The sequence below is a fragment of the Cottoperca gobio genome, chromosome 17 (genome assembly GCF_900634415.1).
Source record: "Cottoperca gobio chromosome 17, fCotGob3.1, whole genome shotgun sequence".
NCBI lineage: Eukaryota > Metazoa > Chordata > Actinopteri > Perciformes > Bovichtidae > Cottoperca > Cottoperca gobio.
The window spans coordinates 15,042,089-15,060,640 of record NC_041371.1 but is presented as its reverse complement, the minus strand read 5'-3'; the positions used below and the strand labels follow the sequence as shown (position 1 = coordinate 15,060,640).

The following is an 18,552-nucleotide window of genomic DNA, read 5'->3' as shown; positions in this document are numbered from 1 at the left end:
AAGTAAAAAATACGTTCCGCTTCTGTCATGACTAGTCTTTTTAAAAATCTATCTCTTGTGAATTGCCCAACTTCATAAATGGGCAATATTATTTCACTGGACTTAAAAGTGCCTCTTTAAAATGGAGGATGATAATAGAGATCAATGATCACAATATCCAGAAAGTGAAAAGCCCTGATGTAGCTCATTACTATATTGTAAAGGGAAAATAAAGTGTGAACATCCAGACAATAAAGACGAGCTTATTTCCACGACAACATGATTAAAGTATTTGCTAGCTGTCTTGTGGCTGTTAAATATCCACGACCGGGAAGTTCTGTTGTCCAGCCGTTTGAACGCTGAGGTCCCGGCAGGAGATCAGGCTCGTCTCGCCGCCACCATGTGTAAGCTTTCATCAGGCCACTTCACAGCCTTCTGAGCGGAAACCAGACCATCACCACGTGTTGTGAAGGCACAGCGCTGCCGCACAGACGGTGACACACACGCTGGTATGATTATGGACACAGGCAGACGCTCAAAGACACACAAACACACGTGTCAGCACCACTTATATCAGACCACAGTTTAATGAGGCATGTCACCAGTCTGAGGGGAGTAGAGCCCACTGTCTCTCTCTCTCTCTCTCTCTCTCTCTCTCTCTCTCTCTCTCTCTCTCTCTCTCTGTCTGTCTCTCTCTCTCTCTCTCTCTCTCTCTCTCTCTCTCCTCCTCTCTCTCTCTCTCCTCTCTCTCTTTCTGTTCTCTCTCTCTCTCTGTCTCTCTTCCTCTCTCGTCTCTCTCTCTTCCCTCTCTCTCTCTCTCCTCTTTCGCTCCTCTCTCTCCTCTCTCATCCTCTCTCTCTCTCCTCTCTCCTCTCCTCTCTCTTCTCTCTCTCTCTCCTCTCTCTCTCTCTCTCTCTCTCTCTCTGTCCTGTCTGTCTGTCTTGGTTAGCAGTTAGTAATCACTTAATCATATAATACAATCACTGTTCATCAACTAACTACAGACAGTCACTGCAATGGACGGGCTTATAACATCATTCAGCAGCTGTGTGTTTATGAATATGTATGCATGTATATGTTCAGCTGCCAGTGGAAGGTGGAAATTATTATGTATTTATTTATACGTCCTTTATGTTTATTTATGCATGCTTTATATTAGCTGAGAATTTAAATGAATAAATCATTCCAGTGTAGCCTACAGTCTCTCAGAACGCCCGCCTTCAAAGTCCTCAGCGCTGTATATGACTGAGGTTTCAATTATTATTATTTATTTTGTTCAAATGCAATAGGTGGGCCTTTGCCTCTATTCCTTTCAAATTTCAACCCAAGTTAGTGGATATTTGTGAACCTAGAGAGGGAAAAGTAGTCATTATACTACAAATACTACTCTCTCACACACACACACACACACACACACACACACACACACACACACACACACACACACACACACAGAGCCAGTTTAAGCTGTCAGTGCAGTTGAAAGGAAATGGAAATTGGCGTGTTCTCACAGCCAATAAATATAGTAGGAAAACAAGCCCTGCAGTGATCTTTGATTGCCACAGTGTGTGCGGGACTGCAGTCAGAACTTCATGTGATTGATGTGGACAGTGTGTGATTGGTTTTCTCTTTTTTTCCTGTACCTGCTACCTGCAGTTTAATATTTTTAGTTATATTTATACATAACTAAATATCTATATATTAGTTAGATTGACAAATTGAGACCACAAACACCTATCAAGACTGCAATAACTACCTTTGTCGGCCCCTAGAAGGCCATCACTGATATATCATCAGCTTTTAAAGTCTGGGTGAGTAGGATTAGTCAGTTGTGGTTTCTAAACACAACATTCAAAGTTTGCCACAGCTCAATGAGTGTAGCTGTGCTCGCCAGCGGGTCAAAGCTTATTTTGGAACCAGCTTTTCGCCTCGCTGTATTACCATTTTATTCAATACCCTGTACCTGCCATTTATGTCCTCTTAGATGCGTACTCACGATCTTAGGGCTGCAGGGTCTCTGCAGATACAGACACCGACACACTAGTGGGTCATAAGTGATGATCGAGTGGGGATCCTTGTGCCTTAGAGATTATATGGTGAATTTATTTGCAGAAACAATATGATACATGTGGAATTGTATGTATTTGTATGGAATTGTATTATATAAGAAAAGGAATCTCTCTCATTCCAATCTCTTTGTTTGGTTTCGGGAAAGGAACATACAATTTACTTGTCTGCAGTGAAAATGGTACAAGAATCGGTTCTAAGGGAGCTTCTTCCTCCTGTATTATTAGCTGTGACTTTGTCTTTGTTTTGGATTTCACCACCAGAATTATCTCCAGCATCATCTCATTTGAGAGGAAATACCTCGAGTGTGGCATTTGCACCCAGCTACGCTTTTGACAGATTTTAAGCGAACACACCAAACTCAATTTCAAAATGAGTGTACTGGAGCTCTCAGAACACTTGGAGAGGAAGCACTATGTCATCTCAGTCAGCACTGCTTTACTACCAGATACTGAACACTGTGTGTGTGTGTGTGTGTGTGTGTGTGTGCGTGTGCGTGTGTGTGTGTGCGCAAGAGAGAGAGAGGGAAAGAGAAAGTTAGAGGAGAAGAAATACACTACCAAAATGTAGCATAGTAAAGCAAATGTGTGTGTGAACGAGTAGAAGAATGAATAAGAGAATGTTTTTATGTGTGAGAGAAAGGGAAAGAGATGGAAAGGGCATGAGATTCACGTAACATGGAGAGCATCCCCCACTTATGATTTATTCATTCGTTCAGTTTTGTTTTTCATTAAGCGAGGATCTGGGTCATATGTGAGTATGTGTGTGTGTAAGTTAGAGAATAAGAAATAAAGATGGTGACAGATGTTTCTGTACAACAAAGACTGAAATCTGCCAGTTTAGACGACCGACCAGTGAGCAGATGCAGGATGTGAGACAGGTACAGTGACATGAAGACAGACGTATGTGAGCTAAGGAACCTTTCCACGGTCCCTTGGTCGGAAACCACCAGGTGTTTGTATTTAAATGACAGATGGCGACAATTTGTGGCAAGAAAGAAGAAAAGCATGAGTTTGCTTTTGCCTCTGAACTGCCGTATCTGCGTCTGTAACAGATCTGACTGATTGCCTTGAATTAGTCAATGAAACAGGAGGTCGCTGTGAAACTAGATAGAGACAGAGTGTGTGCGTGTGTGTGTGTGTGTGTGGGTAAGAGAGACCGAGAGATGGACAAGAGTGTGGATTAGAGCTAGAACAATTAGTTGATTAATCCACTAATAGATATTTGCTTAAACTATTAAACTATTTTGATAATCGATTAATCATTTGAGTCCATTTTCAAGCAGAAATGCCAAATATTTGTTAGTTCCAGCTTCAAATGTCAAGATTTGCTGCTTTTATCTGTTTTATATCATAATTAACTGAATATCATTGGCTTTTGGATTGTTTTAGGAAATTGTTCATATTTTTTAAACAATCATTTAACCGTAAAAATAATCAACAGATCATTCAATCTAGTGTGGATTGTACTGTGGGAAAGTGTGTATGTGTGACTATGACTACTCTATTTGTGCTTAAACAAGCCATTAGTGGTTCTGCGTTTGTCAACTGTGCAGATTTAATTGTTAGCTGGATCCATGAACTGCCACGATCTGAAGTGTTCTGTCCTCGAGGTATGGAAATTGTCCAATATCCTTCCACCACCTGTAGAGATTTTCTTTTTTGGGAGAAAAGCTTGCTGGCGTCACATAATTGAAAAATTCCTGGTCTAATATATCTCTTTTATACAGGAGAGTGGCCCTAGGGAAATATTTGGTCCATTCAAGGGGGTGAGGGAAAATGACAGGGAGATATGGAAACGATGGAGCGATGAGGAAAGCGGTGGAGATATGGAAACGATGGAGCGATGAGGAAAGCGGTGGAGATATGGAAACGATGGCTCTACGTATCCTCTTCTTGTCACGCGTACATTCGAGACATCATCTGTGTAGACCGACATCATACTGAAACGTGTCGCCTGCTCGTCTGTCTGTCTCGACATGTGTGTGCGCCTCCTCTGTACTTCTGTAGTTGTCATGGCAACATTAGATCGTCTGACTTATGAGAGTGTTTTTCAGTGAGGTTGATGTATAATGAGTCGTAGAATGGACCAACCCCCCCCCCACCCTCAGTCCGACAGCGGAAGGTTTTGAGGGAGGAGGTGTTTTCCGAAGCTATTTGACTGAAAGAATGATACAAGTGGAAGAGACGGTGTTATCCTGACTTTAAGTCCCTTGTATCAGTCTATCTCCAGACACCCTGTGTCCTATCTCTCACAACTCCATAGCATGTTTCGTCTTTGAAACCGCTTGCCCCAGTTTGTAATGCAGGCTGACTTTTAAACATTTGTTGTCTTCAGGCCTAAACCGAGATATCAGGGTTTTTAGAAAGCTCCTCCAGAGCCACACAAAACATTATACAACATTATACAACATTATACAACATTATACAACATTCTACATTATTCACAGAGTCTTCATGTGTGAAATGCTTTTCATCTGTGGTGCAAAAAGGTTGGGGACCGCTGACCTAGACTGTCTGCTGTACTCGTGTGTTGCTTTGATTTGTTTATCTTGTGTCCTGTCTGTTCGTTTATCTTAAACATTGTGTATATCGGTATCACTCAATGTTCTTGTTTATTCCGCATGTGGGAAAAATGTTACCACAATAAATTAGGGCTGCCACTAAATCTAATTTTCTATCTATTAATCTATCTACTATTTTAATCTAAACTATTATTTATTAAAATCTAATTGACCATTTATGTTAAATTTATTTTATTTTGACAAACTGCATGTCATTGTATAATTCAGCACAACATAACATTAAAGTTCAAAACTTAACTTAAACTGACAACTATAACGTGATGAATAAATAAATAAAGGGAGGGCTTAATATTTAAGTCAGTATTTAAGTTTCTTTTAAAGCAAAACAGTCGTCTAAGTTCTGCATATTAAACAAAGTGCAACATGGAAAAAAGAGGAGAAAAAAACAAAGGCATCATAATTATTTAACATGTAATAATAAAGGCATAGTTATGTTCCCTATGTTCATTTAACTTGCACCTTTTAATGATATTAGTCACACAATTATTAAAACTTCACAGTGCGGTGGGATGGAGGGACACCAGATACCGTTCATCTGCATGTAGTTTATTGTCAGCGCTGCAGTATGTAAAAACAAAATGACATTTCGGACATCCAGGATTCTGAAAGATAAAGTACCATTTATGATCGTACAAAAGATTACTGATGATATCTGCTTCTTTGATAAAAAAGCAGACGGATCGAAATGAAACTCATCACCATCTTGATATCAAAACACTGGTTTGAATGCAAATACGGAATGAGTAAGAGCAGGATGGACACTCACAAGGGAATGAGTCGTGGACTGAGGGAGGGCGTTGGACAGGTCTCGACGGAGCCGGACGGACAGTGAGTGACACCTGCAGAGCGCTGCTAATCCCAAAGTAAAGTAGATTACTGCAGTGGCCTGGTGCCACCTCCCAGTCTGTCTGGAGGAAATGGAGCTGCCATGAGCGGCTAAATTGCTGCGGTCTGAAAAACTGCTGGCTGTGCTGCTGTGTTGACCAGAATGTTGCTCGATATCACTCAGCTCCACTCTGAAGTCCTCGGCTCTTCTTTAACCCGTCTGTCATCTCCTACGTGTCACTTTACCTTCTCTGCAGAGTCCTGCTGTCGTACAAGAGCTGTGTGTGTGTGTGTGTGTGTGTGTGTGTGTGTGTGTGTGTGTGTGTGTGTGTGTGTGTGTGTGCGTGTGTGTGTGCGTGTGCGTGTGTGTGTGCGTGTGTGTGTGTGTGTGTTCTAACACACGTGTAGTTGCAAAGAGCCCTTGAGTTGTGTTTATGTAAGGTGATGACTTGCTAAACATACTTGTGTCCTTTTCTGACTGAAAGATATTCAATATTTTTTAAATATTCCTCTGAATTATTTTATTTTGTCATGCCCATATTGACTAACTTTCATTTTGACAAACACATTTTTTCCACTATGTCTCTTCTTTTGCTTTTGCTTTTACATGATATCTCTACACACAATATACAGTGGACAAACTGTATTCACGATTTAGCATGACATTACCACTTGTCTCTTTTTATACCTACATGTCAAAAGTGATAATACAACACAGGGGTTTGGGATTTAGTTTTTTTTAGCAAAAATGAATATATACAGTACACACTTACATGTAAGTGCTTCACAAATGACCCTGTGGAGCTTCTGACCTCCAGCAGCCCTAAAACAATCAAAGAATCAGCGTTTGCAAATGTTCATGTATACATGCAATATGTTTTAGTGAGAAACAGTGAATGTAACACAGAAAATGTGTCCACGGGGCACCTTTTTAATCCTTTTAAAACTATGAATAGTTATTTGTTCAATAAAGATGAGTAACTCTAAGTAACTCTTTTTTTTCTCTTCTTACAGTTTTTTGTTTTTAAATTTCAAACCTGAAACAGCTCTCAGTTAGTTTTTTGTGGCCATGAACAATAGTTGGCAGCCTTCTGCTGTTCAGTTTCACAGGACAAGAGAGGCTGCAGGTGTTCCCGCCTTGAAATATGTACACATTATGTTTTGTTTGAGGTTACACTGTTTTGCTGAGCTACACATAAACACCCAGAAATGTTGCCTCAGCAAGTGAGACGGATGAAAACAACACACGCGTCAAACTTTGGTGGGGGCCTCTCAGTGGACATCGACGGCTCCGTCGTCACACAGTATGACAACACAACAGAGTGCATGACACCCCGCGTGACAAGGCTAATATCACATTTTGTAAACGGGTCTCTTTGCACAGCGTGAAATGTGTTAAATGGAAAATTTGAAACTCGGGGGTTGATGGGAGCTTTAAACACTGCTGGAACTTCTGCGACACGGTTTCTTAAGGCGTAGTAAGGAAGCTATGAATGAATTATGATCCTAGTGGCCTAGTGTTGCTTTACATTCACATGCATTAACTTATGAAATTGGCTGTGTGGTCACAGTTTGTTCATATCGTGACAATACTTACTGACGTTTGACGAGAGATAAAAGTAAATCTATTCGGCCATTTCAGTGAGATAGTGAAGGAAATACCCTAAAGCGTGTGTGTTTGAATTCTTCTATCTATATTGTTCTATCTGATCGTCTGCCTGCCCGACTCTGAGCTGGTCTCTTGTTGTGAAGTCATGACTCAGATTTTGAAACAATGGCGGATTCAGTAGAAAAATGACTCTACACAGGTTTCACAATCGGCATTTCCACGTGCAATTGTTAGAGCTGAAATGTGGGCTTGAAGCACACACCTAATGTTATGTATAAGGTGCGGACACAAAGACTAGCAGATGTGTCTCCACTCGTCTGGTGTGACGAGGCAATGCAGGACATGTGTCTGTGCGGTTTGTAAGATCTCATTTCCTGTAGCGTCTTTAGAGTTTCGGCCCTTGAAGTTAAAGCTGATTACATACAGTATGACATGCTCATAATCGAATAGAATCTGAGGGATGAAACCCTCTTTTTAATGGTCACACATGCAGAGCACACAGCAAACACAGTGACATTTGTTCTCTGCTTTTAACCCATCCTAGTACCAGGAGTCTACTAGGAGCAGTGGGCTGCTCATAGGACAGCTGCCTGGGGAGCAATGGGAGTGAGGGGGATGTCCAGTGTCCAAGTCCAATGTCCAAGTATCAGTCACACTCCATTTGTTTAGGTCGGGTCGGTGACTTGAACCAGCAACTGAGCCACTGCCGGACTACAGTCCAGAATGCCATGAGCCACAAAAAACATGAAGTCTGTAAAAAAAGCAAAACTGTTCGAAGCAATTTGATGCTGTGGACACATTGTTTCTTCCATCCCTGTGGTAAGCTGCTGTATATTGCTATACGGCAGTAATGTTCGTATTGTTGCAGCCTGAGCACAAGCTAAATTTACAATGCAGCTCTTAGGTGACACTTAGGACTTCATGCCTTGCAGGTTGGCTAGTAAAATAGATTTCCCAATATTACTTCACTACCACTGATACAGACTCCGAGTCCTAACTTTCTTGCTTCATGTGACCCATTTCTCTACCTGAAAAGGATACACTTTCTCATTAGCTTTGAGCCTGTGTGTTTTAACCCTAGAACCCAATGTCAGCGCTGATGTGTCTGTGGCTATCTTAATCTGTTGAGATTCTCTGTGCACGTCGTCCAGGTCCCTTTTTAATTGAAGGATTTGGCCTTTATAAGACATCTAATTGACAAATGATACAGAAATGTAATGAGAGTCCGCAATCAGAGGTTACATTTGTGGGCTTTTGACGCTCTCTGTGGGTGGGAGACAGCCACCTATCACAAGCCGATCTGTGTCTGTGCGAGTGTGTGTTAGTGATTTAGGGTTTAGGGATAAGAGGATTTGGCACGTGGCAACGAGGGGTCACCAGTGACAGATGCAGACCAGCAGATGTTGGAGGGAGGAGGTGAGGACGGAGAAGGGAAGGCACAGAGAGAAAGAAGAGCGGAAAGAAGAGAAGAGTATTGGCAGTCGAAAAAATTGTGAGAGGAGTAGAGAGGGAGGTTCTGGACTGATGGATGGATGAGCAGAGATAGTGGAGATGTAGAGCACAGAGAGAGGGAGGAGAGGGTAGATAAAGGGCTGGACAGAAGAGGAAGAGGGAAGGAAGGTGAGAAAGAGGCCAGGAGGCCGTTGTAAAAGAGCGAACGAAGGACATAAATTCAACTGAAATAAAATGGAAACATCAGTTGTACACACACTAAGCCAGAGTTTAAAAGGGATATTTTTGAAAATGCTGATGTAGTGTAAACGGGAAACGCTGACATATGAATGTCATGTGATATCTGAGGCCTCTTATTGTCATGTGAAGTATTTTTGAGAACTTTGACTTGCTGACACACTCCCTTCTTCCGACTTTTCAATAACAAACAACCCTTCAAAAATGTTGAAATGCAGTTTGGTGGAAATTTGGTATAACTGCGGGGCTTAAGTGGCTTACAAAAGTGAAATAATAGTGTGAACAGCAAACTATAATAAAACAGTGCGTATGGAAAACTTCGCAGCTTCAAACAAGGTTTCCAAATGTGCCTGAAGTAATGAAGACAGGGCCTTTTATAGAGAGAGCTGTCTATTGTGCCGAGAGTGAGGGACAGCCATGATACCCAGTAACGGTGTAATTGAAGAGCTTGAAAGAGAATGAAAGCTGCATGTGTGCTGTACAAAGTGAGACTGTGACTCACTTACAGAGCTTTCCCATAATGAAACAAGACATGGAAAGGTTGTGTTTTAACAGAGAGAGATGCACAGAGGAGAAATGAAAGCAGCAGGTCGCTGTCTGTCCCTCCTGCTGCCTCCATTTACCATCATTGATTGTGCAGCCAGGCTGAGTTAATGCCTACCTGCTGTACTCAGATGGCCAGCATCTGTATCGACATGTGTGTAATAGGGAGAAGAGTGCAGTGGCTGTAGGGCCGCTGAATGTCTCATGAATGTCCTCACAGGCGGAGAAAGATGTGGACAACCCTCTGATATGAGGACATTGCAGTCCAAAATCAAAAATACACATTTCTTTCTCTCACCTGCAGTGCTAATTATCAATTCAGATTGGTTTGCTGTGAGTTGCAAAGTTTTGGAGATATTGGGTTTGGAGATGTCTGCCTTCTCTCATGACCTGGTTACTCAAGACAATCCCCAGACTTTGTTGTGAGCAGTTTAATGTAGGAACTATTTTCGTTTCTACCGAACTACACCTGCCAAATGTATTCCAGCGCGGAAGGAAGCAACACAACAAGGTCTGTGGATTCTATTGAGTGACCGGGTCATGAATTCTGGAAAGAGACATTGCTATTGAGTTTTTCAAATATATTTTTTTGGGCGCTTTGCACCACAAGCTGAGTGCCATCCAGTTCCATTATATTATTTAAGGGCCGATTAAGATTTGGGTTTGAAGATTGTTAAATTAGGTTTAGTTCGAGGTTTAAATGGGGTGTAGATAATTAGGGTCCTCACAAATATAGGAATATAATAATAAATCAGGTGAAAACAACATCTGATCGTTTGATTACAAAATCCGCCTGTATGTCCTTCATCATCTCTCTTTCACTATTACCTCGACCAAAACTGGCAGTGCTCCAGTCGCTCACTCTCTTGGCCATCTGTACCCAGTAATCCTACCATCTACTGTTTCTTTTTTTACTCTTCTCCGCTTTCTCTCCCTCTAACTGTCCTCACCCTTCACCCCGAGGCTGCACGTTTCAGACCCCTGTTCCTCCCACTTCCTTTCATCTGTTCTCCGCTTCAATCCATCCATCCTTCCGTCCGTCCATCAATCTATCCCTCCCTCTCTGTCGACCCTTCTCCCCTGGGCCTTATGGGCAGTTGGATGGCTTTGTGTTTCACACGTGTGTTGGCAGAAGGCAATGTGTGCACACACTTACACACCCACAAATGCACATGCACACACACTTCCAGTTTCTATTGTCAGTAAGCTGCTCAGCTGTGAGCCCCCGAGCCCTAATTCTGTGTGTGTGGGGTGAGGACAGGGCCCCCATTGTCCTGCAGATTAACTCTTACACACTGCACACGCACAGGCACACACACACACACACGCACACACACACGCACTTGCACACACATACACTCTCCCCCGACCCCATGGGGTCCCTTAAGTGTGAATGTGCCTTGAGGCAGAAAATCAGGGGGCAATTTACGGCAGGGTCCAGCAGAGAAGATGGGGGATGTTCCGCAGGTTCAATCCTCCTTTCGAAGCTTTAATGTCAAACAGTATCTTTGGTTTATTATTCAGGATGATAAAAGTGAGTCTGAATCCCTTTATTAGACGGTACAATAACTTGAAAATGTACAGGAATTTGTTTTAGTGGATTCATGAAGGAGTGTACTGACAATTCACATATATGGACACTCGGATGGAGAAAATGGTGTGTAAAACATAAAAACTGTAAACCAAATTCCTGCCTTCTGAATCCCTCCGTGTACGCACACTGTAAACTAAAACAAAGGTATCAACCTCAATTTAGACAACATTTTTTAGTTCAAGCAGTTAATTGAGGACTGTATCTTTAACACCTAATGTTACGTTTTAAGGATAAATGTGCCCTCAAAGGAACTTTACATACATTAGGTTATTTCTATAATGCTGGAGAACACAATCACTTCTGGTGATCACTGGTTTGAAGCAAAAGCCTCCCAAAGCTAAAACCCAGAAAAGCCTCTAATCCAGCAGAATTAAGGGGCTGAGTTTGTGGGCTTGTATTTTACATGCAAATTAAATAAGCAGCAGTAAAATAATAAGCTCAGCCCTTATGTACTCATTCAACCTGTCTATTGGCACACTGTATCTAAAGCTTTACTATCAGTGCGAAATCGCCAGGTTGTGTCTCTTGGTGATATTGCAAATCCAGACTTCCACAATCCTCTTCTAGAAAGGAACAACACTTAATTGGCCTTTTCTCCAGTAGAATTGATGGTTTCCACAGAAAAGAGGATTACAAAATATAAGTGATAGGATTACAGCAATTAGGGTTAGTGTACACATAAACAAACTACGAATTTAAACAAATTTCATGCGCAAACAACTGCCTAAAAATACAAATTAGTAATCACTTTTTAAGAAGATCCTTATTTTACTGGAAAAATGAACTGTGCCTAACATTCTTTACCAGATTGCTAACCGAGCTTCAAAGCACCCTCCTCTCTACCTGCGTGTATTATATTAAGCCTACAGTGACTGCTTACATTCAAAACCATTGACCTACATTGGTTGGTGTCTAGAATAATGGCGAGTCAGTTAGGAGGTTGAGGTTTGTGTGCGTGCACATGTATGAACTCCATGTATGTACAGGGAAAAGGTAATGTGTCTGACCCATACGTCTGCTTCAGGTGATCCATGGCAGCCAGTGTGTGTTTGTACAGATCTGCACATTTCCTCTTTTCCAAATCTTTCTGAATGAGGCCAATTCACTGGCTTTGACATGGACACATTTTGTGTGTGTGTGTTTCTGCGGTGGGTGTGTGTGTGTTTCTGTGTGTGTCAGTGTGTGTGTATTTTTAACATCTTAAAGAGGTCCTAAATGTAGGCCAGTACCACAGAATGTTCAAATTAATTTACTTTAAAGCAAAAGTTTAAGTTGTGTGTGAAATTCAACTGATAGATATGGGAGTGGCATCAATCTCTAACTCTCATGTAACTCTCCACCAGAAAGTGAATAAGCATTTTTCCAAAATTGACTATTCCTTTAAACGTGTGATGTGAATTTCTGTATGCGTGTGTATGTGTTTTATTTTGCACCAGCTCCTAATTAAATGCTTCCTTTTATTGTTAATTGTTGATGTCTGAGAATAAAAGTCAGACAAAACCACCGTCCCACAACTCTCTCGTACTGCATGCTATGTTCAAATGCCTCTGCGGACATGTGATGTAATGATATAGTGGGAGTGGTGGTGCTGTGGGGAGTTTGGTTCCCCGGTGGTCATTGCAGCCCTGGGAAAAGGAAGTGCAGGAAGTGAGCTGGCTGGGCCTCAGTCCTGCATGACTGCAAACACTGTAGTCTGCTTCCCTGCTGAGCATGTATGTGTATGTATTGTACACACACACACACACACACACACACACACACACACACACACACACACACACACACACACACACACACAGTACTCACACTCCAACAACTAAAGGCTGACAAATGAACTTAGTCATCACATCACCTCAGAGCCAAGTTATGCAGATGTGGTGACAGGAAAGAATAGAAAGCAACAGAGCAGAACAAAACAGAGCATTTCCCAGACAGCACTGGATGTGGTGTGTGTTAATTGTCGAAAGGTTAAGTAGGAAAAACGACAACTGAAAAACAATATTCTCACATTATGGAAAAGAGGGATGTCCCAAGAACCGATACTTTGGTGCCAAGTTGATGCCAACATTCTGAAAACGTGACCTTACTCGTTTTTCTACAGTACCGCAGGTACCAAGGAAACTGGGGGGCTCGAGACTAACACCCTATTTTCTTTTTCACAAATCTTTAGTTGAAATTAGCAAGAGTAGAGTGAGTTAACGTTAGCAGTTAGCTGCCGGTAACGGAGGTGCTATTGACTTGCATTATGGTGTGTTCAAGGTTTATTCAGTAAAATTAAAAGTGGGCGAAGTTGAATTATAATGTTGTCATGATGTTGTTTGAAGGACATGTTTTCAAAATAGAGAGGGAATTATTCGGGTTTCACTTCCTAACTAAAACGGTACGCAAACGTAATAATGGAGTGTATGTTGAAGTACATGGGATTGATTGTATTTTTAACCTTACACATACAGAGGTCAACATGACATAACATTTTCACTCAGTTGTGTGTGTGTGTGTGTGTGTGTGTGTGTGTTGGGAGGAGGAGGAGGAGGGGGGGTTGGCTCGGTGTGAGTTCTTTGTGAGAAGTGGGGAGTCAGGAGGGGGAGGGAGGGAGTGAAGCGGTTTGTTTCTCTCAGCTGCCTGCAGGTCTGGCTGCTGTTGGTAACTTTGCTTGATGAGATCAGAGGGGATCGGCTTTCTCTCTAGCATATATATGGCGATGGAGGGGAGCGAGAGAGAGAGGAGAGAGTAGAGAGCGAGAGAGAAGAGAGAGGTCTCTCTATTCTCTCTCTCTCTATATGTATATCTATCATCTCTATCTCTCTCTCTCATCTCTCTCTCTCTCTCTCCTCTCTCTCTCTCTATCTCTCTCTCTCTCTCTCTCTCTCTCTCTCTCTCTCTCTCTCTCTCTCTCTCTCTATCTCTCTCTCTCTCTCTCTCTCTCTCTCTCTCTCTCTCTCTCTCTCTCTCTCTCTCTCAGACTGAAGTGGAACTGAAACTGGAGTGCGGCTGAAAGTCTGTTCGGAGCTGTAGTTGTCAGAGGAGAACATCGTGACGCCGCTGCCTTGGAAACACTCTTTAAAGTTAGAGCGCATGTTAAGGGAAGGGGGCGAGGAAGAAGTGATAGCCTCGGGACAGATAAGCTCCAGGGAAGAGAAAGAGGGAGGGAACAAGGGAGGGAGCAGGAGGCAGAGGTGGGCAGCTCTCTCTTTCTCTCCGTCAGACTTGCCGGCTGCTGGTCTCTTCTTCCTGCTCGGGTTCTCGCTCTGCCGGTGGCAGGCTGGGTGAGTTTGTTTTTTGCTGGATTTGAACATGGACTGAAAAGCTACACGCTGTAAGACATGAGAAGAGTCACTGGAGATTCACTGTAAGTGGTTTGTTATTTTGTCTACAAGATGTAGTGTGTCATCGCTGAAATATGTCTCACTGAAAGAGATTGTTTCTATTTCAGGAGTGTGTGTGTGATGCAGTGTGCTTATTTATATGCATGTCTGAGGGTTAAAACTATTTTAAAAAAACATTTTGACGATATATCTAACATTTTCTTTTCTCTGGATGCTACTGGGCACTCAGCCTCCCCTCCCTCCCTTTCTCTATCCCCCTTCTTGCTCATCTCCTGTCACCTTAAATTGTCTTAATGGTCTCGAGTCCCCAGCTGGTCAACCGGGATGTGTGTGTGTGTGTGTGTGTGTGTGTGTGTGTGTGTGTGTGTGTGTGTGTGTGTGTGTGTGTGTGTGTGTGTGTGCGCTTTTGTTTGGGAGAGATTGAGAGTTGTGGGATAAGCTACCCGAGGATTTCCCCCGCTCACATACAATAATAGGATAGATCCTGCTTTCTATTTTTAAACACTCTGTTTGTCTATACGTTGCAAACACACCGAATCTGAAGCCGTGGTGCGCGCTGCCTGCAGAAGCTTTTCTCACAGTGTGTGTGTTTAGTCTATGGATTGGGGTGGGAGGCTGTATTTGTGTGGTCCATCCTGGGATAGAGAGATAGCAGCCCTCCTTTCTGACTTTATCCTTTTGTTTTGTCAGCTGCTGACCTCAGTTTCTCTCTCTCTCTCTCTCTCTCTCTCTCTCTCTCTCTCTCTCTCTCTCTCTCTCTCTCTCTCTCTCTCTCTCGATCTCTTCCATTGTTTGTGTTCTCTTCATTTCTGTTGAATCCATACAGCCTTGCTCCACCGCAGGCTCTGCCTGCTTTTTATATTTAGTCCCTCTATTTAAATAACCGCCTTTTTTTTTAGAAACTGTTTTTAATTTCCTTCCTTTCTTTCTCTTTGTTTTCTGTCTTTCTCTGGTTGCAATGTGAGAACAGTCAGGAGGTTTCTCAGTGTCACGCTGGGTGTGTGTGTGTGTGGGCACAGCACCGTGAGTGTGTGTGTGTGTGATGGCTACAATTATTTCTATTAACTATAAAAAAATTCACTAATTGATGAATTGCTTAGTCTATAAAATGTCAGAAAATAATGACAAATGCTCAAATGCACTCCCAGAGCCCGAAGTGACACCTTCAAATTGCTTGTTTTGTTCAATACAACATAATTACATGTTGAACCATCAATTATGTTCAATTTAACATGATATAAAACAGAACAGCCGCAAATCCTCACATTTTAGAGCTAGAAACGGCAAATGTTTGGTATTTCTTTGGCATTCCAACGAGAACGTCTTTAGAGATTGAAATGTCAGTCGACCACTTTGGTCCAGGCTGAAATATCTCAACAACTATTGAATGGATTGACATTAAATATTGTTCAGGCATTCATGGTCCCTATCATAAAGTCAAAGTTTGTATTCATCTAATACTTTGGTTTGAAACCAACTATCTTGAAAACGAATAACATTCCTGTGCTTTGTGTTTAGTGATAATTAGCAACCGTTAGCATGCTAACACACTCGTTTAAGATGGTCAATATGGTAAACTTACCTGCTAAGCATCAGCATGTTAGCATGGTCACTGTGAGCATTGCGATGTTAACATTTAGCTCAATCAGTGCAGCCTCACAAAGCTGCTAACATGGTTGTGGTGTTGTTGTTTGATGAATAACAATGAATTGATTTTTACAATACTAATTGTATTGTTTTAGCTCTATAAAGATCTCTTGACTCCTCAGTCTCCCTCTTTTCATGATTCAGTGAAAAAAAACTAAAAGTAGTGTCCCAAATGTTGTTTTAGACGTCATTCCATCATGACGTTTCTGAAAAGAAAATCATGGGTTGCACTTGACTCATGTGGGTGTGACACGTTTCATCACACTCTTGTGCAAGCGGGTCGTATGTTAAGTGAGGGAGCCTGCGTCATACTCAGACAGACTTTGATTCAGTTTCATTACTGCTGGGATTGTGAATCTGCCACCTGAATCTACTGCCACCCCAGAGAGAGCCTTATGGATGGCACCGCCAAGGCCTTCTGTGTGTGTGTGTGTGTGTGTGTGTGTGTGTGTGTGTGTGTGTGTGTGTGTGTGTGTGTGTGTGTGTGTGTGTGTGTGTGTGTGTGTGTGTGTGTGTGTGTGTGTGTGTGTCCATGTGTCCGTGTGCGTGTGTTTGAGAGAGATGAATAGGTTTTGCGTAGGTGTCCGTAAAGGAGTGCTCATTCACTGTATAACTAATGGTCTTCCCTTAGGGCGCCATGGATTTTAAGGTGTCACAGCAGCCATGAGAGGAATATATGAATTTAGGAGCTGTGTGTGTGTGTGTGTGTGTGTGTGTGTGTGTGTGTGTGTGTGTGTGTGTGTGTGTGTGTGTACATCTTCTGTATTTCAATCTGTCTAAATACACTGCATTTTATTTTTTAGACAACTATACAACTATACTATAGTTTAAATTCTTAGATCCCCAAAATATTTAAATGAGTGTGGTATTTAAGAGAAGGAGAGAGGGAGTTTTAGCAGATTAATGTGAGCAGAGGTGGAAGATGTGGGAGAGGGAACATGATTCATTAGGGAGACGGTAACTGGAGTTACTTTAAAGAAGAGTTCAGATTTTGATGGAAGAAAGAAAGAGAGAGATTCTGCTTTTCTGACCGGAGTGGGAATACATATAAGTGATTCATCAGGGAAATGTTTACTAAAAGCAACAATAACTTGTGTATAAAGGTCATGAATTTCATCTTTGTGTGAGTTGGTTAGTCAGTAAGCATGTTTACGTGACTGCAGCTGCGTGTGAATTTGCTTGTGTGCAGTGTTTTCCTGCATGCTGAGCTCGCTTTGATTGCCGCATGGTAGACGCTGGGGCATTTTAGTGGCAGGCCTGAGACAATTTGTACGAATTGATAGAGTCCGCTGTAGCCTCCATGGATTTACTGGTACAGTAAGACAGATAAAGGCAGCGAGACGGGGACAGAGATAAATGGATAGGTGAATAGGGAAGAAAGTAGAAAAAGGGAGGATGGAAAGTTGGTGAAAAAAGAGATGTATGAGGAAACAAAATGAAAAAGTCAAACCTACAAAAAGAGACAGTGATAAAAGAGTAATGATTTCTTCTTCTACAACTGCCTAATAAGTCCTGAGAAGTATATTTGAGTGCACATCTTCTTCTCATCAGCTGCAAGATAAGTTTAAAGTCCTAGTCTGGAGTCTCTCTCTCTGTATTTTGACATCCTGTTAGGAGCCAGACGGTACAGTTTATGTCTAGCTCTGACATCCTCGGCTCCCCAGGGATTCCATCAGTAGGAATGAATGTTAGCAATGTAGAGAGGATGGTAGTTTGTTTAATCTAGTGGGTACGGCTGTTGCCATGAAGAGATATAATATAAATGTGTGCATCTGTTTTTCTGTGTGTTTGTGACCTTAGTTTTTATACACTGTGGAGCCCAAATGTCCCCCCTGGTGTGGAAAGTGGAAGAAGTGACCACCGTGTGATTCATTTTTCAGACGTCATGGGAACGAGGCAATGTCGCTGTACTTCAGCTTCAGAGAAAATCTGTTATGTAATCATGATATAAAGTGATATGATCTGAGATTAGGCTATGAATAAAAGTGTTTCAGTAAAAAATAAAACTACAACACATTTGTTATGAGACTCAGAAAGTTAGTTTGGTCTTTGCCTGTTCTCAAACGTCCAAATGCTTCTGTCCAGGATGGATTTCAAGCTTGACTAACATATCATGCAATGTTTAAATTAACGCACTCCCTGATTCTGCGCTTTATTCGGAATAATTTGAGCTCACCGACCCATGAAAGGGGAGTCAAAAGGTTCATCTTGCACACTGCTGACACATTTTATTTGAACTCCGAGCTATTCCCCCAGAAAAAGACAGATTCCTCAATATTTCAGGAGGAAGCTGCTGAATCGCTCATTTAATAACTGAAACAGACACATGAAATATTTTAGTTGCCGTTCTTTAAATGTTTCATTGTAAAGAGGTCTGTCTTTCCAAATGAATGTCCCTGGTGTCTCAGCTGACTCCGGGGCAAGTCATGTGAACATATCTTAGATGGAATAGTTTGATATTTTGGGAAAAATGCTTATTCGCTATTCTTCGCAAGAGTTAGTTGGACAAATCGATACCATCTTTGGACAGAACCAGGCTAGCAGTTCCCTCGGTTTCCAGGCTTTATGATAAGCTAACTAGCTACTGGTTGTAGCCTTATATTAAACAGACAGATATGAGAGTGGTATCAATTTTCTCATCTAACTCTCTGCAAGAAAGTTAATTTGTTTCCCAAAATGTCAAACTATT

At 41.9% G+C, this 18,552-nt stretch overlaps 1 protein-coding gene across 3 annotated transcripts in view; it reads left to right on the top strand.

Moving 5' to 3' along the window:
* Window positions 1–18,552, top strand: part of spsb4a (splA/ryanodine receptor domain and SOCS box containing 4a) — a 65,256-nt gene that overhangs the window by 9,700 nt on the left and 37,004 nt on the right. Inside the window, exon 1 of one of the 3 annotated variants that reach the window (XM_029454007.1) lies at window positions 14,016–14,239. The exons of 1 other annotated variant lie outside the window; for it this stretch is intronic. The gene's annotated coding sequence lies outside the window, so the exon portion shown is untranslated. Of the gene's footprint in view, window positions 1–14,015; window positions 14,240–18,552 lie in introns of those variants that run through there. One more of the 3 variants, XM_029454009.1, reaches the window with a different exon arrangement.